Genomic DNA, 11,457 nt, shown 5'->3' with positions numbered 1-11,457 from the left:
ACCATGCTATTTCATTGAATAAATGTGGGTAAAAGGTCATAAAATCTCTTAAATGAAGCATAAGATAAACCCTACAAATGGGGTTTATCAACCTCCCCACACTTAAACCAAGCATGTCCTCATGCTTAAGCCAACAGAGAAACAAAGGATATCAACATTTATTCAATGTAAATAAACTATATGCATCTATCTACATGAATACAACTAAATGCAAAATGGTTTTTCCTACTTGGTTAAAAATAAATCAATCCTCCAAGTGCATGTATAAACGGGTAGGGCTAAGGTCATATGACGATTCATGAATCCTACCAATTCAAGTATGGAAATGAAGTTCAAATAGACTTGCAAAAAGAACGCTCATGAAAGCCGGGAATCAAGGAGTTGAGCATCGAACCCTCACCGGAAGTGTTTGCACTCTAGTCGCTCGGTGTTTGGGGTTGATTCACTCAATTCTCCCCTATTCATGCTTTCCAAGATTTGTTTTTCATCTAACAATCAACAATTATTCAATGCACGCATACAATTATCATGAGGTCTTTTCTTTAGGTTGTAATGGGGCTAGGGTTAAGGTAGGATGCATATTTGGTCAAGTGAGCTTGAAGTTTGAATCTTTGATAGGCTTAGACTTCCCACCTAACCTATGACATCCTATATTCTAACCTAACTACCCATTCTTCATTTTTCCACATACTCATGCATTCTCTTTTCATTTCACAACACATATGCATTGACTTTTATTTGAGCTTTACTTTGGGGCATTTTGTCCCCTTTTTATTATTTTTCTTTTTCTTTCTTTTCTATTTTTTTCTATATTTTTTTCCATATTATTTTTCTTTTCTTTTTCTTTTGTTTTTCTCATTTTTTTTATATACAAGAGCATCAATGCATAAGGTCTATACATTTGATCAATACACGAGCATGTACCCAATTTCCAATATTTACAATAATAATACAAAACTACCCTTTTATTCACCCAATGTCCCAAGGTTCCCACACTTGAATGATACTCACACACACTAGCCTAAGCTAATCAAAGATCCAAATAAGGACTTTTATTGTTTTCCGCTTTAAGGCTTGTAATGTGCTAAATTAAAGAACAAGTGGGTTAAGTGTAGGCTCAAATTTGCTAACAATGGAAGATAAAAGGTAAGGCTATTTGGGTAAGTGAGCTAAATGAAATGATGGTCTCAATCATATAAATGCATGAATACACAAAATAATGGACATAAAGAATCAAACAATTCAAAGATTACAATCATAGGAAGAGAATAATGCACACAAGAAGGAAGAATAAGTGGTTATAAGATGTAACCACACCATTAGGCTCGAATCTCGCAAGCTTGTGTTCTTAGCTCAAAAACCATGTTCCAAAATACATTCTTTCAAGCAAGTTCAACAAAAAATTTTCAAATTGGTAGGGTGCCCTAAAACGGTTTCTTGGGAAAGAAATCATCACCCTAACCAAGTAGTCCAAATAAGAAGAAGGTAGTAAAATATGTACAAATTCTATCTAACATGCAACCTATCATGCAAATACAATAACTAACTAACATTGGTGTTGAAAAAGAAAATCGTTACCCATGGAGATCGGTCGAACGACCTCCCCACACTTGAAGATTGCACCGTCCTCGGTGCACGCAAAGAAGAGCAGAATGGATGGGTTGCTACAATTGATGAGCTCCTCAAATTGTAGTGCGGATGACTTGTTTGTTGCCCCATATAAAGGTATTCATTTCTCCCTTCTTGGTGGCCAACCTAAAAGGGGAGGAAAGAAGAACGACAATTAGGCCTACAACAAAGATATCAAAACAAGTATAACGTAGGCCGGGGCTAATGCCAAATAAGAGTAAGGTTATCACTACATGTTAGCTACGCATGTAGGTGAGAAAACAATATAAGCTGATGGCATATTAACTAATACTTGATGCAAGAGTAAAATCGAAGCATGAAGAGCATATGGCACATCAAGTTCACATAAGAAGAAGTGGGTCATGAAAGACAATATGAGGTCATTTCAATGCACAAAGACATAAGAGTCATACAAGATGAAGCATTGATTTAAAAGTGTCATCACCCAACAATATCAAACAAGTCAAGAAGCACCAAAATAATGCAAGAATTTCTCAACAATTGAGTGTAAGAATCCAACACCATTATTGAAATGACACTTAGAAAAAAAACTGAAAACATGCTATAGAAACAAAATGAAAATGGAAAGAGTAGAAGTATGCGAATGCAGTGAACAAAAGAAAATGGAAGATGAGAGAAAAAAAACTCTTTTTTTTTTACCGACGCGTGCGCGTCATGCACGTTTATGCGTCGATGGGTATATTGGTCGAAGGACGCGTACGCGCCAAGTGCGCGCACGCGTGCGTCGAGTTAGGCGAGAGGCTTAGTGTTGGCCCAAAAGTGGCACAACTCTCTGGTAAAAGTACCAGGAGTGTGGATCGTGCAATCGACGCGCGCGCGCAAAGTGTGCGTGCGCGTGCATTGTGAATTTAAGATCATGTGCGCGTACGCGCCAGGTGCGCGCACGCGTGCATAGACTTGTGCCTTATGCCCAATGTTCGCACAGCGCAGGCCTAACTCTCGGGTTTTTGGCTGGGGTAGAATTTTTGCATCCACGCGTATGCGTACAGTGCGCGTCCGCGTGGGTGGTCGAAAAAATGCTCAGGTGCGCGTACGCGTCATGTGCGCGAATGCGTGGATGGTGTTCTGTTTTTCAAAAATTTTTGCTATATTTTTGCACCAATCCAAGCATTCCAAACCTCCAAGCTACTACCAAAACACCCTAAAACCTTATTTAACATGTTAAAATACTAATTAAACTCAACCAACTAATCTAAATATGAAATTAAACTAGTTCTACCAATATGTACAAAAGAGAAAATGAAAGGATTTTACCATGGTGGGGTGTCTCCCACCTAGCACTTTTGTTTATTGTCCTTAAGTTGGACTTATGGGGAGCTCCTCATCAAGGTGGCTTGTGCTTGTACTCATCTTGGAACTCCCACCAATGCTTGGTTCTTCATTGCGCCCCAAGATTTCTCATGGATAGAGCCAAGTGTTGATGGAGTTCTTCACAAGCTTAGGGCTCCCAAAGTTGATCCTCTTCTTCTAATCCGGGATCCCACACTTTATTTTCACCCCTGTCTTGAAGTTGATTATCATTATTAGTCCATCCGGGTGGTAAGTAAAGTGAATTCTCTATATAGTGGCCAACAATCCTCCTGGACCCATCTATTTGAGCACTACTCCAACCTTTATATCTCATGTTTGATGCATCAACCATGATGAGCCTCGATTTGCAACGCCCACCACAAAACCTTTTCCGCTTATACTTCATCCCACTAACTTCCCTAAGTTGGCCATCCGTTTCAAGCAAACCATATTCAAGTGGGATAATAAAGCTAATAGAAATGAATTTCACCCACTCAAATGAAGGTGTGGATGGCAACCTAGGCAAAGATGCTTCCAAAGATCTTGACAAAGCATAGCCAACCCTCGTTCTTCTATTTCTAGGGACTTCCACCTCTTCACAAGATCTCTTAATCTCAATCCTTTGTTTAACAATTTTATCTAAACCTTTTCCTTTACTCAAATCATAATAGGGAGGATGAGAAAAATTTACCTCCTCAACGCTTTCAAATCCAACCGGAGAAGGTTCTTCATGCTCAAAGGATTCTTTACCACTAAGACTTGATGCTTGATCTTCATCACCAAGGGAACTCAATTCTTTCTCTATCCCATCCAAGTCTTCATATGGAATATGCCTTGGAAGGTGTGCACTTTCCTCCCTAGCATCAATTTCAATCATCTTGGAGGGGTTTTCTTCAACTCTATGTTCCCATGGAGGCTCCGCATCTCCTAAGTCTTCTACCACTTCTTCCTTGTCTTCAACAATTAAAGCTTCCTCCAATTGTTCCAATACAAAGCAACTTCCCTCATTTCCCACCGGAGTTTCCAATCTCTCCTTTATGCTATGTTCTTCATTTGATTCTCCACATGTAGCCGTGGGAGTTCCTTGAGTGTTCAAGCATTGGGAGGCTAATTGATTTGTTACCGCATCCAAGGCAGCCATGAAATTTTGCACAACCCTTTTCATCTCTTCTTGCCCTTGAACAAGAACACCAAGGGTTTCATCCATTAGAGATTGGGGTAGTTGGAAGGATTCATCATTTTGGGGGAAGGGTTCATAGTAGGAAGGTGGTTCTTCTTGGTAGAGTTGTGGTGGTTCAATGTTTTCCATTCTTTCCACTTGTTGCACAACACACTCCATGGTTGCTTGAAATTGATCCAATGCTTCCTTGAGATGATCCCTTGACTCTTGTTCCTCTTGGATAATATGATTAGGATCATATGGCTCTTGGATCAATGGATATGAGTATTCTTCCATGGGAGGTTGTGGTGGAAAGTAGTATTCATCTTGTGGTTGAAAATTTTCGTATATTAGAGGTGGTTTATCTTGGTAATAATATGGAGGGGTGGCTCTTGAAAATGTTGATGTTGGGGTGGTGGTAGCTCTATGTGTGGTTCATATGGCTCATATGGTTGTTGGTAGGATGGATATGGATTAGGGTCATATGAAGGTGGTTGGTGAAAAGAGGCTTGTGAGTATGGTTGAGAGTTATGTTGAGGATATGGTTCATAGGCATATGGTGGTGGTTCTTGAAAGTCACAAGGTGATTCACCATAGCCATTGGATTGATATGCATCATAGAATGGCTCTTCTTCATAGTGCATTGGTGGAGGTTGTTGCCATGAAGATTGATCATATGCATATGGTTCCTCCCACCTTTGATTGTCCCATTCTTGATGCACATCTTCATTATAGTCCTCATTTCCTACAACATGTTGATAACCAAACTCATAGCCAAGGTGAGAATTCATGATAGCAAGAGAAAAATGAAAACAAAATCAAATAAGAAGCAAGAAAATTAAATCCTAAAACTAGTAAGAGCTAACAAAAGCAAACATATTCACACTATTCACATATATACAATAACCAATAACACAACACCATTGCAATTCCCCGGCAACGGCGCCATTTTGATGAGTTGGATTTTTGACGGTTTAGAATTTACAAATGAATTCTCGTTGCAAGTATAGTTTCTAAACCAATCACTAATCCTTTCATACAAAAGATTGTTTGTCACTAAAACAAACCCCTAAATTTATAAACCGAAGTATTCAAACCTCGGGTCGTTCTCCCTAGGAATTACAATAAAGTGTCTTGTTATTGGTTGTGAGTTATTTTGGGGTTTTGATATGAAGCATGAAAGATAAATGGCAAGAAAGTAAACTAACAACTATAAAAGGCTCTTGGTAAGGTGTGAGAACTAGAAGTCCTATCCTAGTTATCCTTCTCAATTGCGATGAGAATTGTTCATTGCTACCACTTAGTTAACCCTTACTAAATAAAGGAAAGTCAAGTGGATGAATTGACTTGAGCCACAAGTTCTAGCCAACTCCCAAGGAAAGACTAGCTTTAGTGCACTCCAAACCAATTAGCAATCTCTCCAATTATCAATCAACAGAGGAATTAGATAACTCAAGTGTCACTAATTACTCTACCTAGGCCAAGAGGAACAAAATCTACACTAAAACTAAAAGATACATTTCAACAAACACATAAAGTACAATAGAAGTAATCATTATTAAATGCAAGAATTAAAGGAATCTACAACTACAAAAATAAGAGATCAACAATAGAAAAGCAAAGAAGACACATTTAGTATGAATTACCTCTTATTGAATTGGAAGAATGTAGAAGGAACAATACTAGATCTACAACAAAATATAAGAACAACATAAAGGAAATTACAACAAAAGAGTGGAAGAAGAATGAGTGTAACTACAAGGAATTGAGATGTAGAAGTAGAAGAAAGCAAAGATTAAAATCTAGATCTAAGAACCAAACATAATCCTAATCCTAATTCTAGAGAGAAGAGAGAGCTTCTCTCTCTAGAAACTAACTCTAACTACTAAACTAAACTAATGGTTAAAGTTAGTTGATTCCTCTTCAATCCTTGGCTTAAATAGCATCAGAAATGAGTTGGATTGGGCCCACAAGGCTTCTAAAATCGCTGGCCACGTTTTGCTTTAAGTGGACCAGGTGGCAGCAACGGCGCGTGCGCATACTATGCGCGTGCGCGCCACCATACGTATAGCAACTATGGCAACTCTTATATCTTTTCGAAGCCCCGGATGTTAGCTTTCTAACCCAATTGGAACCGTATCATTTGGACCTCTGTAGCTCAAGTTATGGTCGTTTAAGTGCGAAGAGGTCGGCTTGACAGCTTTCCGGTTCTTTCATTTCTTCATGAGTTCTCCAACTTTTCATGCTTCTTTCTTCATTCCCTTGATCCAATCTTTGCCTCCTAAACCTTAAATCACTTAACAAACATATCAAGGCATCTAATGGAATCAAGGAGAATTAGATTTAGCTATTTTAAGACCTAAAAAACATGTTTTCACTCTTAAGCACAATTAAAGGAGAAGTTATAAAACCATGCTATTTCATTGAATAAATGTGGGTAAAAGGTCATAAAATCTCTTAAATGAAGCATAAGATAAACCCTACAAATAGGGTTTATCAGTCACCTTGCGACGTCACTTTCCATGCGTGCGCGTCTGCTGCGCGTGCGCGTCAATCTCAGCATCCCAAATCCTTGTTTCTTCATGAGTTCTCCACTTGCATGCTTTTCCTCTTCATCCCTTTGATCCATTCCTAGCCTTTCCAATCTGAATTTACTAACAAACATATCAAGGCATCTAGTGGAATCAAAGGTGATTCAAAATTAACAATTAAGGGCCTAAAAAGCATGTTTTCACACTTAAGCACAAATTAGGAGACAATCATGAAATCATGTTATTCCATTGGATAAATGTGGGAAAAGGTGATAAAATCTCCTAAATTAAGCACAAGATAAACCCTAAACATGGGGTTCATCATGAAGCCTAAGCCAACTAGCAATTTTCAATCACCAATCAATAAAAGAATTTTAATAACTCAAGAGTCTCTAATTGAACATAAAAAAATATAATTTAAAATCCAACCAAGCATTTTATCAAACTCTTGGAAGGCATAACATAAAAACATAGAAAACTAATAAGACATAGCAAAATCTAAAACTAATCAAAGCAAAGAAATAACAATAACAAAGCAATTGAACAATAAGAAACGTGAAACATAAATTGCATTAATGAAGGATGAGAGTAACACATGAATTCATAAACTAAATTAGCAAAATAAAGGAATCAATAAGAGAAGTAGATAGCTAAAGTGCTAGAACAAATAAGAGTAGAAGAAAACTAAATTAAAATAAAGTAGAATTCTAAAATTGAGAAGGAACAAGACTAAAAACTCTAACACCTATCTCTAGAAAACTACATCTAAAACCTAAAATTGTATGAATAAAAGTGTGAATTGATTCCCCCTTCCAACTCCACTCTGCAGCCTCTAATCAGTATTTTTGCGCCTGAAACTGGGTCCAAAACAGCTCAGAAATCACCCCAGCATTTTCTGTAATTGCAGCACGTGACGACGCTCCGTCACGCATACACGTCGCCGAATAATTCCTGGTCACGCGTACGCGTCGCTTGCCTCTTGTACTGGTCACACTGATCTTGCGACGCGCACGCGTCACCTAACTGCAAGGCAACTATGGCAAATTGCATATCATTTTGAAGCCCCATATGTTAGCTTTTCAACACAACTAAAACAGTCTCATTCGGACCTTTGTAGCTCAACTTATGATCGATTTAGTACGAAGAGGTCAAGATTGACAACTTAGCAATTCCTTCAATTTCTTGTGTTCCTTCCACTTTTGTATGCTTCCTTTCCATCCTCTAAGTCATTCCTGCCCTATAAACCTTGAAAACACTTAACAAATATATCATGGCATCGAATGGTAATAAGAGAGGATTAAAATTAGTAAATTTAAGGCCAAAGAAGCATGTTTTCAATCATAGCACAAAATTAGGAAGGAAACTGTAAAACATGTGAATCCTATGAATAAGTGTGAGAATAATGGATAAAATTCAGTCAATTCAGTACAAAATAAATCATAAAATAGCGATTTATCAATTTTCCCACACTTAAATATTAACATGTCCTCATGCTAAACTCAAGAGAAACTATAAAGGAGATGAAGAGAAAAATGGTAGAATTTATGAAATGCAACCTATTTATATGAGTGCAACTAAATGTAAAAATAAGTTTACCCACTTGGTTAAAAGTAAATCAAAGTCTCCAAGAACAAATATGAACTGGATTCCACTAATTCAAATCATAAAATGAGGTACAAATAGACTTGCAAAAGAAAATATCTCATGAAAGTCGGGAATAAAGAATCGAGCATCAAACCCTCACTGGAAGTGTATACACTGTAATTGCTCAGGTGTTTAAGGTTAGATTCTCTCAATTCTCTACTAATCTTGCTTTCTAAGACTTACTCTTCTTCTACCAATCAACAAAAATTTATTGCACAAATACACATATCAAGAAATTTTTTAAGGGTTGTAATGGAGTTATGGTAAATGTATGATTGTATTTGGTTAAGTAGACTAAAATTCGAATCCTTGATTAACCCAAATTTTTCACCTAACTTAAGACAATTCATGTAATTAGAATATAAAATCTAACTACCCATTAACTATATTTTTCACATATTCATGCATCCCAATTTTAAGTACAGTACATATGCATTGCTATCACCATTTACTTTTCGGGCATTTTATCCTCTTTTATTATTTATTTTTTTCTTTTTTTTTGTTCTCTTTATTTTTTTTTTTGTACCAAAGCCTATGATTTAAGTGGTTTTTTTTTTAAGGATTCAAATCAGCTTAAATGACAACAAAGTTTGTCTGATTTTCTCAATTGAGAAAATATTTTATTTATATATTTCTTTTAAGGAAGTTGATCCCATTAACTTCTTTTTTAGGCTTTAATTTTGGACATTATATTAGAGTCCGTAGCCAAATCAATGCTAGTAGCGAGTAAAACTTGATTATATTATTCTCACTTTAGTTTTTGTTTTTTTTTTCCAGCACGCAGCTATAAGTGAAATTCTTATTAGAGCCGTTAGTTACCAGAAATTAAGAATATTGAATAGAAGATTGTGAAATTATTAAAATGCAGAAAGAGTTCTGCAGTAGCAGCAGAGAAGAGAGAACTGAAGTTTTATTGTATTAATTGTGATGTAAATGAGTGTATACACTTAACACTTGATAAGATGTTACTGATCTCTGTGGATAGCACTCATACTAACTCACTAATATAACAGAAATTTTATATCTATAACTATATAGTAGAATAGAGTAATGTAATCTTGGTTTTCTTGCCAGCTAAGTAATGTCATTTGTATTCTTCTTATTCCCAACAAGAGCATGACAGCGAGAAATTATTAGATATTTTCAACGCATCAAAAGATTATTTTCCTTGCTGTATTATTTTTTAGTCAATGTTAAAAGATTTTTTTTAATCTTAAACATTAAATCATAAATTTTAAATTTTAAATTTTAATATTAATATTAAAAAATAATCTTTAAAAAATAGATAAAGTATATTTTTTGTTTCTAAAGTTTCACAAAATTTAAAAAATATCTCTAAATTTTATTTTGTTTTAATTTTGTTCTAAACTTTTTTTATTTGTTTCAAAAAATTTAAGACTGATCTTAAATTGTTTGAAAAATTAGTCATCAGAGTATATTTGATATAAATAAAAAATTTCTAGGACAAAATTGAAATAAAATAAAATTTAAGAGTATTTTTAAAATTTTTATCAAATTTTAAAGATAAAAAATATATTTTATCCTTAAAAAATTAGTTAATATTAACAAATTAATAATATCTTATTATAAATTCTGATGATCCAAAGATAATAACAGTTCATATATATATATATATATATATATATATATATATATAAAAGAGAATCCTTTAAAATAAAAAAATGATAAAATAAAAAATAAATATTTAATTATTATTAATTTTATAATTTTATATTGTATATAAATTTTATTATTTTAGTTTAATAATGATTAAATTCTTAATTTTTTTTTTTACTTTATCAATCTATTCATCTTAGAGAAATATTATACCATCCAAATGTGATCAAATCAATATTAATCAACCAAAAAAAGGGCCATTATAATGCGAATTGCATTGTAACAAACGAAAAATAACGTACAATGACAAAACTTTGAATACATTGACAGAATAGATACGGATACTATCCGCATACAGAAGAAGCTATGAATGCGTATACAAAGAGTATTTCCAATTACATTGAAATTACATAACACCAAAATCCTCCACGTAATTACTAAGTGGTCCAAATAGCATATAGGATTTCTATAACATTCGGACGAAAATTAAAAGATAAGAACGACCAAAATATATATGTATATGTATCTATCTAAATATAATGATCCCAACGTATTATTCCGATTATATTATGAGTCTAATAGTATGTAACACATGAAGATCTTATAAATAAAATGTTCACTGATCTCTGACGGATCATGCACGCACACTAATGAAATGTGCTCCTCTAACTTGAATCAAATGTGCTCCTCTAACTTGAATCAAATCGTATTATTATTATTATTATTATTATTATTATTATTATTATTATTATTTGAGGTAATCAAATTGTATTATGAAATACAAGAATATTATTTACCCACTAAAATGTATTTCTAAAATTAGTTATTATATATTTATGTATAAATATTTATATAATTTAACTCAACTTTAATGTATATATATTTTATATTATAATATATATTTCATATTAATAATGAATTATAGTGACTAATTTTAAGATATATCTAGTATAGTTGATTGGTTATAGTGAATAATAGTATTAGGCTTAGTTTAATATATCTTTTTGAAGAGTACGTATAAATACTTTATTTTGTGTTGTAAAAAAAATTATATATTTATATTTATAGTTTTAAAAAGTTTAGAGTGCTTTTAAAAATGAGAAAATATTTTTTAAGATTATTAGTTTGTCTTTATTAGAATTAAAAAAGGGTAAAAAACTATAATAAGTCAATGCTCTCCAAAATTTACTTATATCAGCCAAAACGAAAATCGTTTCAGCAATAAGCAAAGGGATATTTATATATAAATCGAACCAGTATGGTTCGAACTACAAACGTGAATAATTCGAACCAGTCAAGTTCGAATTAGTAAGAATGGTAAGTGCATAATTCGAACTAAGGAGGTTCGAACTCAAAACGCTCATAATTCGAACCAGGGTGGTTCGAATTACTCATTGGAAAGCGTTGCACGTAATTCGAACCAAGCTGGTTCGATTTTAGGGAAGAGTAATTCGAACCAAGCTAGTTCGAATTACTTATGATTCGGCTATATAAGGAGTTCGAATCAGCCTCATTCGAACCATTCTTCCCTTCCCCAACCCCACCAAATCCTAGAGAAAACGACCC

Source organism: Arachis stenosperma, chromosome 3 (genome assembly GCF_014773155.1).
Source record: "Arachis stenosperma cultivar V10309 chromosome 3, arast.V10309.gnm1.PFL2, whole genome shotgun sequence".
NCBI classification, from domain to species: Eukaryota; Viridiplantae; Streptophyta; class Magnoliopsida; order Fabales; family Fabaceae; genus Arachis; species Arachis stenosperma.
Note: the sequence above shows the minus strand (reverse complement) of the source record.